This window comes from Dermochelys coriacea, chromosome 12 (assembly GCF_009764565.3).
Source record: "Dermochelys coriacea isolate rDerCor1 chromosome 12, rDerCor1.pri.v4, whole genome shotgun sequence".
NCBI classification, from domain to species: Eukaryota; Metazoa; Chordata; order Testudines; family Dermochelyidae; genus Dermochelys; species Dermochelys coriacea.
Window position 1 is genome coordinate 24,100 of NC_050079.1, and position 13,565 is coordinate 37,664.

The following is a 13,565-nucleotide window of genomic DNA, read 5'->3' on the forward strand; positions in this document are numbered from 1 at the left end:
GCAGCCATGTTAGTCTGTATTCGCAAAAAGAAAAGGAGTACTTGTGGCATCTTAGAGACTAACAAATTGATTTGAGCATAAGCTTTCGTGAGCTACAGCTCACTTCAATAAATGCATCCGATGAAGTGAGCTGTAGCTCACGAAAGCTTATGCTCTAATAAATTTGTTAGTCTCTAAGGTGCCACAAGTCCTCCTTTTCTTTTTCCAGTAATGGTGCATCTCCTTTTGGGGAGAATCTTCTGGTTAGAAAAGCAGAAAGAGTTTTGCTGTGACAAGGCTTCTTTAGAGCCGATTTCTTCAAGTGGCTGAAAAATCTGAAATCTCTAATGCTTTAGTTTCTTTATGACAAATTATTGTTACAATTTCTTGGGAGTGTTTTGTGAATTGATAGACATGAGGTTCTTTCTCTTGCTAGAGGATTGTTTAAGAAGCTGGGATCCTCCTTTCTGCTGTGAGTCTTTTCAACAGTGTGAGGGACAAATGCTTTCCAGACTGAGGGTCTGTTGGGGAGATGGTTGGTTGGGGTTGGTTTTTGTTTTTTTTGAGGTGTGTGGCTGGGGTGGGGGGCGCGGTTTGACTTGCACTCTGTACTCCCATCTCTACTGCTCTCCCTCTGGGCTTTCTCAGCACCTGGCCCCACAGCACTTCCTAGCAGCTAGAGACTGCGCTTTCTAGGGTGCTCCTGTGGATGTGGAGCCTCTCTCCTGATTCCTCAGGAAAGGAACCTTTCCAGGAAATGGCCAGGGCTTCTTGGACTCTGTGTGTGGGTCTGGACACCACCAGGAATCATTTGGCTCCTGGCACACAAGGAATTTAAAAGCTGAGTGCCCAGACAGGGGCTGAAACCTTTGACCCTCCGATTAAGAGCCTGATGCTCTACCAACAGAGCTAGCCAGGCTTGTTAAGAGCATCTTCCCCTTTCACCACAAGAGCGAGCAGGCAGGCAAAAGAGAGACAAAAAAAGTCCCAGGAACCCCTCCTCTTTTTCTCCACAGCCACTGCCTTGAAGCAGGATTCCTCTTCCTCCTCCCTCCTGTTCCTCAGAGCAACTAAATCTCCGCACCTAGACAGCCAGCCTGTCTGGTGCACCCGAATCCCCCATGCCTAAGCCTCCCTGCCCAGGTAATGCACCTGGCTCCATAGAATGAAGTCTCACTTCTCGCTGGGGACTCTACTTCTTGTACCCAAAGAGTCTCTCCTCAGTAGCTGACCCAAGAAACACAGGTTCCGCCTTTTCTAAAGACGAGCTTTTAGGAGCTTTTTGCCTATTACCATGTGTGATGAAGCAGGACTGTTCTTAATGTTTCCTCTGAATAATGTGGGGGTGCCTCAGTTTCCCCTATGCAGTTCTTAAGTATCTAGGTGGTGGGATAAGGGTGTGTGATCGTTGCAGAGCCCAAGGGGGCAGGTGTGTGCAGGGGTCTGGACACAGAGAATGGCCGACATGCTGTTTCCTGGCAAGTGATGGCTGGGGCCCTTCCTCCTGCAAGGTGAGAGCTAAAGGGTTGGAGAACAAAGAAATCCAGTGACCTCCTGGCCTGGGAAAGGGACAAAGCCCAGAGGAGGAGGGGCTGGAGAGAGTCAGTTTGGGGCTGGCTGGGGACATGGAGTGAAGTGCAGATGTGGTTGTCTGGCTCACTGCCCCCCAAAATGGACCCAGCTGAGGAGTCCTGTTCTCTGTACCTACAAGCTCTGCTTTAGACCATGTTCCTGTCATCTAATAAACCTTCTGTTTTACCGGCTGGCTGAGAGTCACATCTGACTGTGGAGTTGGGGGGCAGGACCCTCTGGCTTCCCCAGGACCCCGCCTGGGTGGACTTGCTGTGGGAAGTGCACAGAGGGGCAGAGGATGCTGAATGCTCCCAGGTCAGACCCAGGAAGGTGGAAGATGTGTGAGCTGTTTGTCCTGAAGACAGTCTGCTCACAGAAAGGAGACTTCCCCAGAGTCCTGCCTGGCTTCATCGGGAGCAGTTCCAGAGCATCGCGCGGGGACCCCATGACACCATGTTGCCTAATGGAGAAGGTGTCTGACTTTGGATCAGCTGATTGAGAGTTTGAGTCCCCTTGTGATAGTGCAGTTTTTCCTTTGTGCTGAAAGTCCTGCTTTCTTCAGGGCGGGAACCTTTTCTTGGTGGCTCAGGCCAATGCTCTGGCTTCAGCTAGACCCCCGGAAAGGAGTTGGGTTTGGGTGTCACAAAGGCTAGGGCGTGAGCCCCAGGTGCATCCAGTCTAGCCTTTGCCATTCCTGACTTGCCAAAGTAAGTGGGCAAATGCTTGGGCTAGCGTGTAGAGCAGTTTCCCTCCTCCAAATGTGCGGCTGTCCCTGTGCTTGAGGGGGCTAAATAGCGCCTGGGGAGCTGGGTGTTTCTCTGCTTCACGCCAGCTGGGATAGAAACTCCTGCCTCACTGCAAAAGTGAGCACCCCACCAACCCCCTAATCATTTTTGTCGTCTGCCGTTGGACTTGTTCCAGTTTTTCCACATCCTTCTTGTAGTGTGGGGCCCACAACTGGACACAGGACTCCAGATGAGACCTCACCAATAGTGAGTAGCGGGGAACGATCATGTCCGGCGATCTGCTGGCAATGGTCCTACTTATACAGCCCAGCACCAGCCCCTCCTCCACACCCAAACCCCTGCCCCAGCCCAGTGACAGTGAGGGAGGGTAGGGATGAGCGAGCCACTGAGGGAGGGGAATGTAGTGAGAGGGGCAGGGCCTCAGGGAAGGGGTGGGGGTAGGGTGTTTGGTTTTGTGCCAATAGAAAGTTGGCAACCCTCACTCCCAGCCACCATAGGCAGCCCTCCACTGCTGCAGGCAGAGCTCCCAGCTGCCATGGGAAGACCCTGGAATTCCAGCAGCCATGGGTGGCAGGAGGACCCCGTAGACTCAGGCCATTACAGATGGACCCCAACTGCTGTGTGCAGAACCCAGAGCTCCCAGCTGCTGCCTGTGGCGGAGGGACCCCAATGCAGGGGGTGGGTGAAGCTTCCAGCTGCCACAGCCACTGCAGAGAGAAGGGGAACCCCACAGCTCCCGGCCGCCGCGGGCAAACCCCAGAGCTCCCATTTGCCACATGTGGCCGAGGGACCCAGGAGCACCCAGCCACTGTGGGTGGGGACAGGGCCTCACATCTCCTACAGAGAGACCCTGAAGCTCCCAGCAGCCATGGGTACGGGGGAGCCCCCACAGGCCCACACCACTGCGTATGGACCCTGCAGCTCCCAGCCGCTGCAAGTGGACCCAAAAGCTGGTTTGCTGCCCCCAGGAGCCTCGCGCTGCAGCCCGGCAATTTCCCGCTTCCCGCCAGCGACTCCCAACGGTCCGGGGCTTCGAGATGTTTCTGAGCCGCGGCACCTGCAGCGATCTCCACCCCGAGGAAGCGACAGCCCATCGGCTGCCAGCTCAGGCAGAAACCGTCACCCAGCGACAGGCAGAAAACAGCAGCGCGTTCGAGTGGATGCACCCTGTGAACACCCCTGGGGGCTGCAGCTTCTCGCCAGGCAGGAGGCGGGACCCGCTGCTGCTTTCTCTGTTCCTCCGCCCTGGCAGCAGGAACCGGCGCCGCTCGTCCTCGATCCGCTTCTCGCGAGCCTGCGCTGAGCTCTGAGTGCACAAGGCCCTGGCGGCTGAGCCCAGCATCACTGTCAGACAACGTCACGTAGTGACAGCCAAGGGGAGATGAGTCTGTCTGAAATGTAACACTGGGCAGGCCGACACCAGCCATCCAGGCACCACCCCTCGTCTCAAGCTCCCAGACAGCGCCTGGCCCCTGCCTGTCTTCCGCCCTGCACCAGCAGCCCCTCCCAGCGCTACACGGGACACCGCTCCCCAGCACACGTCACCACGGCAAGCAGCCAGCACAGCCAGCAACTGTGCCTCGATTCCCTTCCCCCACCTGCTGCACTGCCCCCAACCCCGCCACTGCCACCGGCTCCGCCGCTTTCAGCAGAGAGAAGCTCACAGGCCAGTCACAGGCAGGCAGCCCGCATGCGCACACACACACACACACAGCATCCTGCTCCCAGCTGAGGGTGACCGCACACCCCGTCAGGGCCAGGCTCTGCTCAGCCAGGCTCCCAACCGCCTGTACTAGACACGTGGGTCCCAGCCCCAAAACTTGCTCACAATTCACCCCAGCGGCCCCAAACGGCTGCTTTTAATATGCAAATAAGGAGCTGCCGCGCTCAGGCCTCTCCCCAGCTCTCCAGGGCAGCCGGCAGGCAGAGAACAAGGTGAGATGTAAATGAGCCAGGACGTCGCTCAGTCGATTCCCTCTGCTCTCCAGCAGGTGGTGCCGGACAGCGCCGAGCTCGCTCGCTTCCCTTTCTCGCGACGGCTCAGCCCCGGGTTCAAGGCCCCAGCCGGGCGGGATTCCAGCCGCAGAAGGTCCCTTCTCCCCAGGGCTCAGGGAGCACGGAGCGTGGGGCTGCTCTGTGGGGACGGACTTGCACACTTGGGATGTTAGTGAAAAACATTCCTTCTTGGCTGAGTAAAGGGCAGAGATCTGCACTTAGCCTGCCCGGAGTGCAGGGTCCCCCAAAGCGACCCTCACTCGCTAGGCAGGCACCACCCTTCTGCCGGGGAAAAGGCCACACGTCCCCACTCCCCAGCTGTGGGGGGGGGGGAGCCAATGAGACCTTCTAGTGACAGGGAAAGAGAATCAAGCCTGAGTTTGGGAAAACTACATGACCACATTCAGGGCCCCACATCTGGGTGCCCTATGCAGCCCCCCCCCTTGGGGGGCTGTGTGGGGCTTCAGGCCTCCCCTTCCCCCCAGGGTCTGGGAGGCAGGAGCTGTGGAAGGCACTTTTGGGGGCCCCACAGGCCCAGAGTGGCCCGGGGCATTAGCAGGGGGCCGGGAGCAGCCCGTTCTGCTTCCCCTGCCCCGGACCCAGCCGTGTCGCTCGGGGGGTGGGGTTGGGGAAAGGGATCCCCACCCCCGGCACTCACCGGCAGCCCGGGCCCAGCCCAACCTACTCCCCCAGCCCTGGCGCTCTGCTTCCTGCTGCTGGTGAGGGCCGGGAGGGGGGCCAGGGAGACACTGTTATGCTCGGGACTTTTGCCCTCACGACGTGTCTCTGTGGCGCAATGGGTCAGCGCGTTCGGCTGTTAACCGAAAGGATGGTGGTTCGAGCCCACCCGGGGACGGTCGTAATCGCCTGCTCTTTCCTTGCTCCTCAGGACCTGCTAGGAGCCTCAAAGGCCCCTTTTGGCCACCTCTAAACCGTCCCTCTTGGCCTCAGTGCTTTCAGCTGGTGGCCCGAAGAGTGCGCTGGATGCGACTCAGAAACCCATCTCCCAGCAGCCACGCCTGGCGCTCAGACTTAGTCCTCAAGGCCGAGCGCAAAACCTTCAGCCAGGAACCTTTCCCTCCCTTCCCGCTTCCGCCCAAGTGGGGAGGGAGAAACGGACAAGATGGGCCGGCTCGAAGACGCCTCCCTCCCACTTCCCTGTTGGCTGCACACAGCCCTTGGCCTCCTCCTGCCCCGGCAGGGAAGCACGGCCATGCTGCCCCTGGCTGAGTCCCGGCCGCAGCCTGGCCCGCCCTGGCTGATGGAGCGCAGAGCCCCCCGAGTCACTGGCAGGTCGAGTCGGGGTCGCGTAACCCACCTCCCGGTGCTCCGGGGCTGGGGACGCTGGGGCTGCACAGCGCACTCTGGGGCTGGGAGGAAGCCTGGGGGTACTAGCCTGTGTTGGGAGCTGGCTGCTGCCGTGTGTGGGGGGGCTCTGGGCTCCAGCGGGGTTTGCGGAAGGGGCAGGGCCTCATGCAGAAGGGGTGGGTTAGGGGGTTAGTCTCCCCCAGATCCCAGTTCACATCCCACCCATGGTGTTGCAATGGAAGAGGCTGCCCAGTCTGCACCTGTAGTGAGGTTCCCCCACTACGTGGCTGTGCAGAGGCTGCAGGAGACAGGTGGGTGACGGCAGGGGAAGGGGCAACACGAGAGACACAGCAGGCGATGGCAGGGGAAGGGGAGACACAGCAGGCGATGGCAGGGGAATGGGTGATGCATCAGACAGGAAGGTGATGGCCAGGGGAGTGGCAATGCAGGAGACAAGCGGGTGATGGCCGGAGAAGGGGCAACATGGGAGACAGGTGGGTGACCACAGGAGAAGGGGTGATATGGGAGACAGGCTGGCGATGGCAGGGGAAGGGACGACACAAGACACAGGCGGGTGACGGCAGGGGAAGGAGCGACACAGGAGACAGGCAGGCGATGGCAGGGGAAGGGGCGACGCGGGAGACAGGCAGACGACGGCAGGGGAAGGGGTGACACAGGAGACAGACGGGTGACGGCAGGGGAAGGGGCGACGCGGAAGACAGGCGGGCGATGGCAGGGGAAGGGGAGACACAGCAGGTGATGGTAGGGGAAGGGGTGACACATCAGACAGGCAGGTGATGGTAGGGGAAGGGGCAACATGGGAGACGCCAGGGGAAGAGGAGACATGGGAGACAGGTGGGTGACCGCAGGGGAAGGGGTGATGCAGGAGACAGGCTGGCGATGGCAGGGGAAGGGGCGACGCAGGAGACAGGTGGGTGACAGCAGGGGAAGGGGCGATGCAGGAGACAGGCTGGCGATGGCAGGGGAAGGGGCGACGCAGGAGACAGGCGGGCGACGGCAGGGGAAGGGGCGACGCAGGAGACAGGCAGACGATGGCAGGGGAAGGAGTGACACAAGACACAGGCGGGTGATGGCAGGGGAAGGGGCGATGCAGGAGACAGGCGGGCGATGGCAGGAGAAGGGGCGATGCAGGAGACAGGCGGGCGATGGCAGGGGAAGGGGAGACACAGCAGGTGATGGTAGGGGAAGGGGTGACACATCAGACAGGCAGGTGATGGCCAGGGAAGGGGAAACATGGGAGACGCTAGGGGAAGAGGAGACATGGGAGACAGGTGGGTGACCGCAGGGGAAGGGGTGATATGGGAGACAGGCTGGCGATGGCAGGGGAAGGGGCGATGCAGGAGACAGCAGGGGAAGGGGCGACGCGGGAGACAGTCGGGCGATGGCAGGGGAAGGGGTGACACAAGACACAGGCGGGCGACGGCAGGGGAAGGGGCGATGCAGGAGACAGGCGGGCGACGGCAGGGGAAGGGGCGACGCGGGAGACAGGCAGGCGAAGGCAGGGGAAGGGGCGACACGGGAGACAGGCGGGCGACAGCAGGGGAAGGGGCGACGCGGGAGACAGGCAGGTGACGGCAGGGGAAGGGATGACGCGGGAGACAGGCAGGCGACAGCAGGGGAAGGGGTGACGCGGGAGAGAGCAGGGGAAGGGGCGACGCGGGAGACAGGCGGGTGACGGCAGGGGAAGGGGCGACGCGGGAGACAGGCGGGCGACGGCAGGGGAAGGGGCGATGCGGGAGACAGGCGGGTGACGGCAGGGGAAGGGGTGACGCGGGAGACAGCAGGGGAAGGGGCGACGCGGGAGACAGGCGGGTGACAGCAGGGGAAGGCGTGACGTGGGAGACAGAAGGGGAAGGGGTGAGACAAGAGACATGCAGGCGACGGCAGGGGAAGGTGCGATGCGGGAGACAGGCAGGGGAAGGGGTGACGTGGGAGACAGGCGGGCGACCGCAGGGGAAGGGGCAACACGGGAGACAGGCGGGCGACAGCAGGGGAAGGGGCGACGCGGGAGACAGGCAGGTGACGGCAGGGGAAGGTGCGATGCGGGCGACGTCAGGGGAAGGGGCGACGCTGGAGACAGGCGGGCGACCGCAGGGGAAGGGGCGACGCAGACGATCCCAGCAGCAGGGGAACGACAATGCCGTGGAGCAGCAGCGACGCAGAGGGAACAGGGCAACCTGAGAGCCAGGTGAGGGAGTGGCATCAGCAGAAGCTGAGGTATCGCTGGATACCTTCCCCTCCCCCCCACCCCTGGGGTTTGCTGACCATGGGGGTGGGGATTGGGGGAAGGAGATCAGAGGGGTCTGTTAAAGGAACATTGCATGGGACTGTCACACCGCAAGGGAAGAAACTGAGGCGAAGGACACTACTCAGCGTACTCTGGGGTGGGAGTTCTGCTTATGATGTAGATTTGAATTTGTGATCGTGAATTTGAGCTAACTACGATTAATTGACAACCCTCATTTTTACGATATTAATTAAACCCATAACTTTATTTACACAAGCCTAAGAATTAGTGTCACTTAATGTATTTCTTTCCTAGCAAGAATGAACTGGATTTTGTGACTTTCTGGAAAATGCAGTGAGATTAAATGTGGGGAATTCAGTCTCTGTGTTTGTGAGTTGATGTTTTCCTCTCACGGTTCATTGCACGCACCGAAATACTAAGAGAGATCTAAGGGCTCATGTGCTCTGGACACTTAATGAGCAGAGCTACGTCTCTCCGGGAGTGAGAAATCGACCCTCCTAACCAATGTCGTTCAGCTGACAGAAGCCCTGGCGTGGACAGCGCTAGGTGGAGGGAAGAATTCTTCTGTCAACCTGGCTACTACGGTGATGGGAAAACGCCTCCAATCACTGTAGCGAGTGTCTACTCCAATGTGCTCCAGCCGTGTTTAAAGTGCAAACAGCCTATGGGCAGGTCTACGCTATGGGGCTCATTTGACCTAAGTTACAGAACTCCAGCTACATGAATAACATAGCTGGAGTTGATGTAGCTTAGATCGACTTATTGCGGTGTCTACACCATGCTGGGTCGATGGGAGAGTCTCTCTTATGACTTATCTTATGCTTCTCGTTCCGGTGGAGTACCGGAGTCAACGGGAGAGCGATTGGGGATCTATTTAACAGGCATTCACTAGACCCACTAAATTGATGCCCCCCCGCCGTGGATTGATTGTCGTGCATCGATTCCCCGGTACATAGAGACAAGCCCTAAGAGTGAGACCAGCTCTGGCTCCTGTTGGCCCTGTGGATGCTAGGACACTGACACTGCAACAATGAGATCACGCTAACGCTTCCGTAGTCAGCAGGATTCGAACCTCCGCAGGGGGACCCCAATGGATTTCCAGTCCATCGCCTTAACTGACTTTTCAGTTTTTCCCACTACATTATAGATCTGTGCTCCGTGAGTTCTCACTTCCCATTGTTTGCCCAGACCAGCTCCCCCAGCACGCTCACTGCTGGGTCGTTGTGCACCTGTGTCCACGGCTGAACAGTGAGAATTTCTGCCCATTTCCCATCTCGCTGGAGGACGATGAGAGTGTGTTTGTTTTAATGACATTGCTGTCAATTGTTCATTTCCAACTTTAACAATCCCTTTCCCATTCAAATCACCAGCCACTCAGGGATTCTAATAGCAGGGGTCAAGTTTTCTCAGGGGCACTGAAATGTCTCAGGGGGCTGGTGCGTGAACTCAGCCTTGCGTTCCAGCCTTATTGTTTCACGGACTAACAGCAGCTGCAGGAAGAAAGAGCCGAGCGTTCCTGCTCCGTACAGAGGAGTTTGATTTTGCTGCTTTCAGTCCTTGGGCTCCGCCGGGAGAAGAAACAATTCAGGTGTCACTGAACTGAAGGTGGGAGATGATTTGTGACAGGGACGCTGTCTCCTATTAAAGGTGTTTATCTGGTACCGTGGAGCAGGCAGCCCTTGTTCCCAGGTCTCTCTGAGGAAATAAAGTTTCTGTGCAAAATACCAAAACTTGTAACGGAGAGGAGGGAAAGGTGATGGGACCAGGACATAAGGGATGAAACGTAACATGGTTCCTTCATGTGCATTAACTCTGAAAAGGGATTGATCTCCACTCCTTTGTATTTGAAGGGATGTTTACTTGTACCCTGGGTAAAATACAAGGCTGAAGCCATTTTATGGGGGGTGACACTAGGATTCAAGGGTTTGTTAGTGTTATAAAAATAGTTTAAAAAACGTCAGTTTCAACTTGAGCTGGCTGTTCTTAAAGGCATTTTCCCAAGGTCAGCTCCAAAAGTTCTTCTGGAAATACCCTGGGATCCCTCATGCCTCGCTGGGAACTAAAGGGGACCCCCCACCCCACTCCTGCCAGTGCTGCCATGCCCTAACTTTTCAAAATATCCACAGCTTTGCCAATTTTCACCAGGAATTTTTCTCCATCAACCAATTCTCACTTGTTCCCAATCAGTTGGTGACCATTGCCCCAGGGCACTGTCACTCTCAGGGTCCTGATTTCCCATTGACCCTTCCCCCTTCTATTGGGACTGGGAACTAGCCAACCAAAAAAACTCACAAAGTTTTAGTTAAGTGCCAACAGTCCCCTTACACAAGCCAGCCTCATGAGGGTCCCTGATGGCCAGAGAAGGCAGCAGAAGCTGGTCCCATGGCGTAATGGTCAGCACTCAGGACTCTGAATCCTGCAATCTGAGTTCAAATCTCAGTGGGACCTTGTGGTAAATCCCTGGAGATCAGATGCTCCCCTTCCCTGTCTCCGGCTGTCCAAGTGTGAGTTGTTTACCTCCTACTGGGTGACTCCTGCCCTCTGCAGACAGGCCTTTGGTCGGGATGACTACAATAGGTTGGGGCTCTAGAATTGGCTACTGATGCCTGCAGTCCGTGGGATCCCACACGCCCCATTCCAGACACCCCATCACATCCACAGGGCTCCCAAACCCTGTCACCTTCAGCCAAACACCACACCCCACCCCGAGGGAGCAAAAAGCCTTTGTGAGCTCAGCACACACCAGACTGGAAAAGATTAACACCCACACCCAGCTGTGACGATGCTGCCCATGGGCGCCAGCTGCGGTCATTCAATCAGGGTGAACTGCAAACAGACAGGGGCAGACAAACCCCAAACACTGGTGGATATTCCTATACTTAGATTTACCCAGCCATCCCAAAACAGCTACTAGAGCACCTCCCTGATTACTCAGACATCCCAATAATGCAGTTCCCTTAAAGTATCCAGCCTCAGGCCTCCATCCAGACACACATGTCAAGCATCTGATGATCAATTCTGAAAATCTTATTTCATTACATAAAAGAAAAGGTTCTCCTGACTCCAAAGGACCAAGCCCCAGACCCAGGTTAAATGAGAACTCAGATCTTACCCAAATACATGCTTACAGTCAATTCATATTAACTAACTAAAATTTATTAAAAAAGAAAAGAGAGAGAGTTGGTTAAAAGAGCAATATAGAGACAGACTTGAGTTCAATTCTTGAGGTTCAGGCCCACAGCAGAGATGAGCTTGTAGTCACCAAAAGTCCTTTTAGAAATAGTCCACAGGTTATAGTCCAATGTCCACATTCAGGGTGACTCCAGTCAGTGACTGGGGATCTCAATCCTTGTGGCTCAGGATTTCCCCCTCTTGAAACCCAAAGCAGATCTGAGATGAAGAAGGATCGTGTCCCAAGGTTTTGATACATTTCCTGTCTGAGAAAACAATTGGCTTAACTTTCCTTCTTCCAAACATCATGACAATTAGCACAGGATAATTTATCCATTAAGCAGTTTAGATACAGGTGATTACAACCTTTGAAGAGACATAGACAATAATAATATGTCACTCAAGAGCCTTCCTAAAAGTTAATATTCCTTTTTGGATCTTTGAATCAAAGCTCTCGCCCTAGACAAGACTTGTTTGCTTACATGACAAGACTGAGCAAACATCTACTCTTCTACCTCTACCAATGCAGACTTGCAGTTCAAAGTTCTATTCAATTACATCTCTCCCTACCCAGTCTTTAAAGTTGGGGGGAGGAGGAGGTCAGGAGCGGGGTGCTGAAGTTGGTAGGGATAGGAGGAGGTTGGGGGAGGGGCGCTGAGGACAGGGGGTGGGGGGAGGATGAGGTCGGGGGCAGGGTGCTGAGGATGGGGCATAGGGTGGAGGTTGGGAGTGGGGCACTGAGGATGGGGAGGGGTTTCAGTGCAGGTGGTTGTGAGGCACTACCTCTGGGAGGGGTTGGGGGGCACCGGCTCTGGGAGGGGGTTGACCCTGGGGCGGGAGGGGCAGTCAGAAGTTCGGGGTCCATCTGGGCAGTGCTTTTCTCAGGCAGCTCCTGGTTGGCGGCTCCGTGGGACTCAGGCCGGCCCCCCCACACTCAGGGGGTGACAAGATACTCGCCCCGAGGCAGCTGATCCTAATCTGGGCAGAGGTGCCAACTCTGTGGGTGCTCTGGGGCTGGAGTACCAGGGGAAGAAGAGGGGTGCTCAGCACCCACCTGGGTGACCAGCCATCAGGTGACCCAAGGGAGCCCAGCTAACCTAGGGTTGGGGGGAGCAAGGCGGTTTGGGGGGGGAAGCCCTAACAGGAGACAGGAGAAGCCAGGACAACAGGGTGGGGTGGCAAGTAGTGGCCAGACTTTTGCCACCAGGCTCTAGTCTAGCTCAGGGTCCAGGTCAAATTCCTCCCTGCTCCACTGGCCCCCAGTCAGCTTCCACCACCAGGTCAACCCAGAAACTAAGGCAGGAACAGGGTGATGGAGGAAGTAAAGCAGAGCAAGAAAATCACTCTGATATCTGCTGGGAGAGCAATACAGCGGTGCACAGACAATCCAGGAAGTTTTTGGGAAGTGTAGGGGACAATTTCCTGGTGCAAGTGCCGGAGGAACCAACTAGGGGCAGAGCTCTTTTTGACCTGCTGCTCACAAACTGGGAAGAATTGGTAGGGGAAGCAAAAGTGGATGGGAACCTGGGAGGCAGTGACCAGGAGATGGTCGAGTTCAGGATCCTGACACAGGAAGAAAGGAGAGCAGCAGAATAAGGACCCTGGACTTCAGAAAAGCAGACTTTGACTCCTTCAGGGAACAGATGGGCAGGATCCCCTGGGAGAATAACATGAGGGGGAAAGGAGTCCAGGAGATCTGGCTGTATTTTAAAGAATCCTTATTGAGGTTACAGGGACAAACCATCCCGATGTGTAGAAAGAATAATAAATATGGCAGGCGACCAGCTTGGCTTAACAGTGAAATCCTTGCTGATCTTAAACACAAGAAAGAAGCTTACAAGAAGTGGAAGATTGGACAAACGACCAGGGAGGAGTATAAAGATATTGTTCAGGCATGCAGGAGTGAAATCAGGAAGAACAAATCACACGTGGAGTTGCAGCTAGCAAGAGATGTTAAGAGTAATAAGAAGGGTTTCTTCAGGTATGTTAGCAACAAGAAGAAATTCAAGAAAAGTTTGGGCCCCTTACTGAATGAGGGAGGCAACCTAGTGACAGAGGATGTGGAAAAAGCTAATTTACTCAATGCTTTTTTTGCCTCTGTCTTCAAGAAAAAGGTCAGCTTCCAGACGACTCCACTGGGCAGCACAGCATGGGGAGGAGGTGACCAGCCCACTGTGGAGAAAGAAGTGGTTCAGGACTATTTAGAAAAGCTGGACGAGCACAAGTCCATGGGGCCGGATGCACTGCATCCGAGAGTGCTAAAGGAGTTGGCGGCTGTGATTGCAGAACCATTGACCATTATCTTTGAAAACTCATGGCGATCGGGGGAAGTCCCGGACGACTGGAAAAAGGCAAATGTAGTGCCCATCTTTCAAAAAGGGAAGAAGGAGGATCCTGGGAACTACAGGCCAGTCAGCCTCACCTCAGTCCCTGGAAAAATCATGGAGCAGGTCCTCAAGGAATCAATTCTGAAGCACTAAGAGGAGAGGAAAGTGATCAGGAACAGTCAGCATGGACTCACCAAG

At 56.1% G+C, this 13,565-nt stretch overlaps 2 non-coding genes across 2 annotated transcripts; both read left to right on the forward strand.

Moving 5' to 3' along the window:
- Positions 1–5,074: 5,074 nt before the first annotated feature.
- Positions 5,075–5,148, forward strand: TRNAN-GUU. The gene has a single exon. It is a non-coding gene; the product is annotated as a tRNA-Asn (tRNA).
- A 5,097-nt stretch (positions 5,149–10,245) lies between these two features.
- TRNAQ-CUG lies at positions 10,246–10,317 on the forward strand. Its single transcript has one exon. It is a non-coding gene; the product is annotated as a tRNA-Gln (tRNA).
- The last annotated feature ends 3,248 nt before the right edge of the window (positions 10,318–13,565 follow it).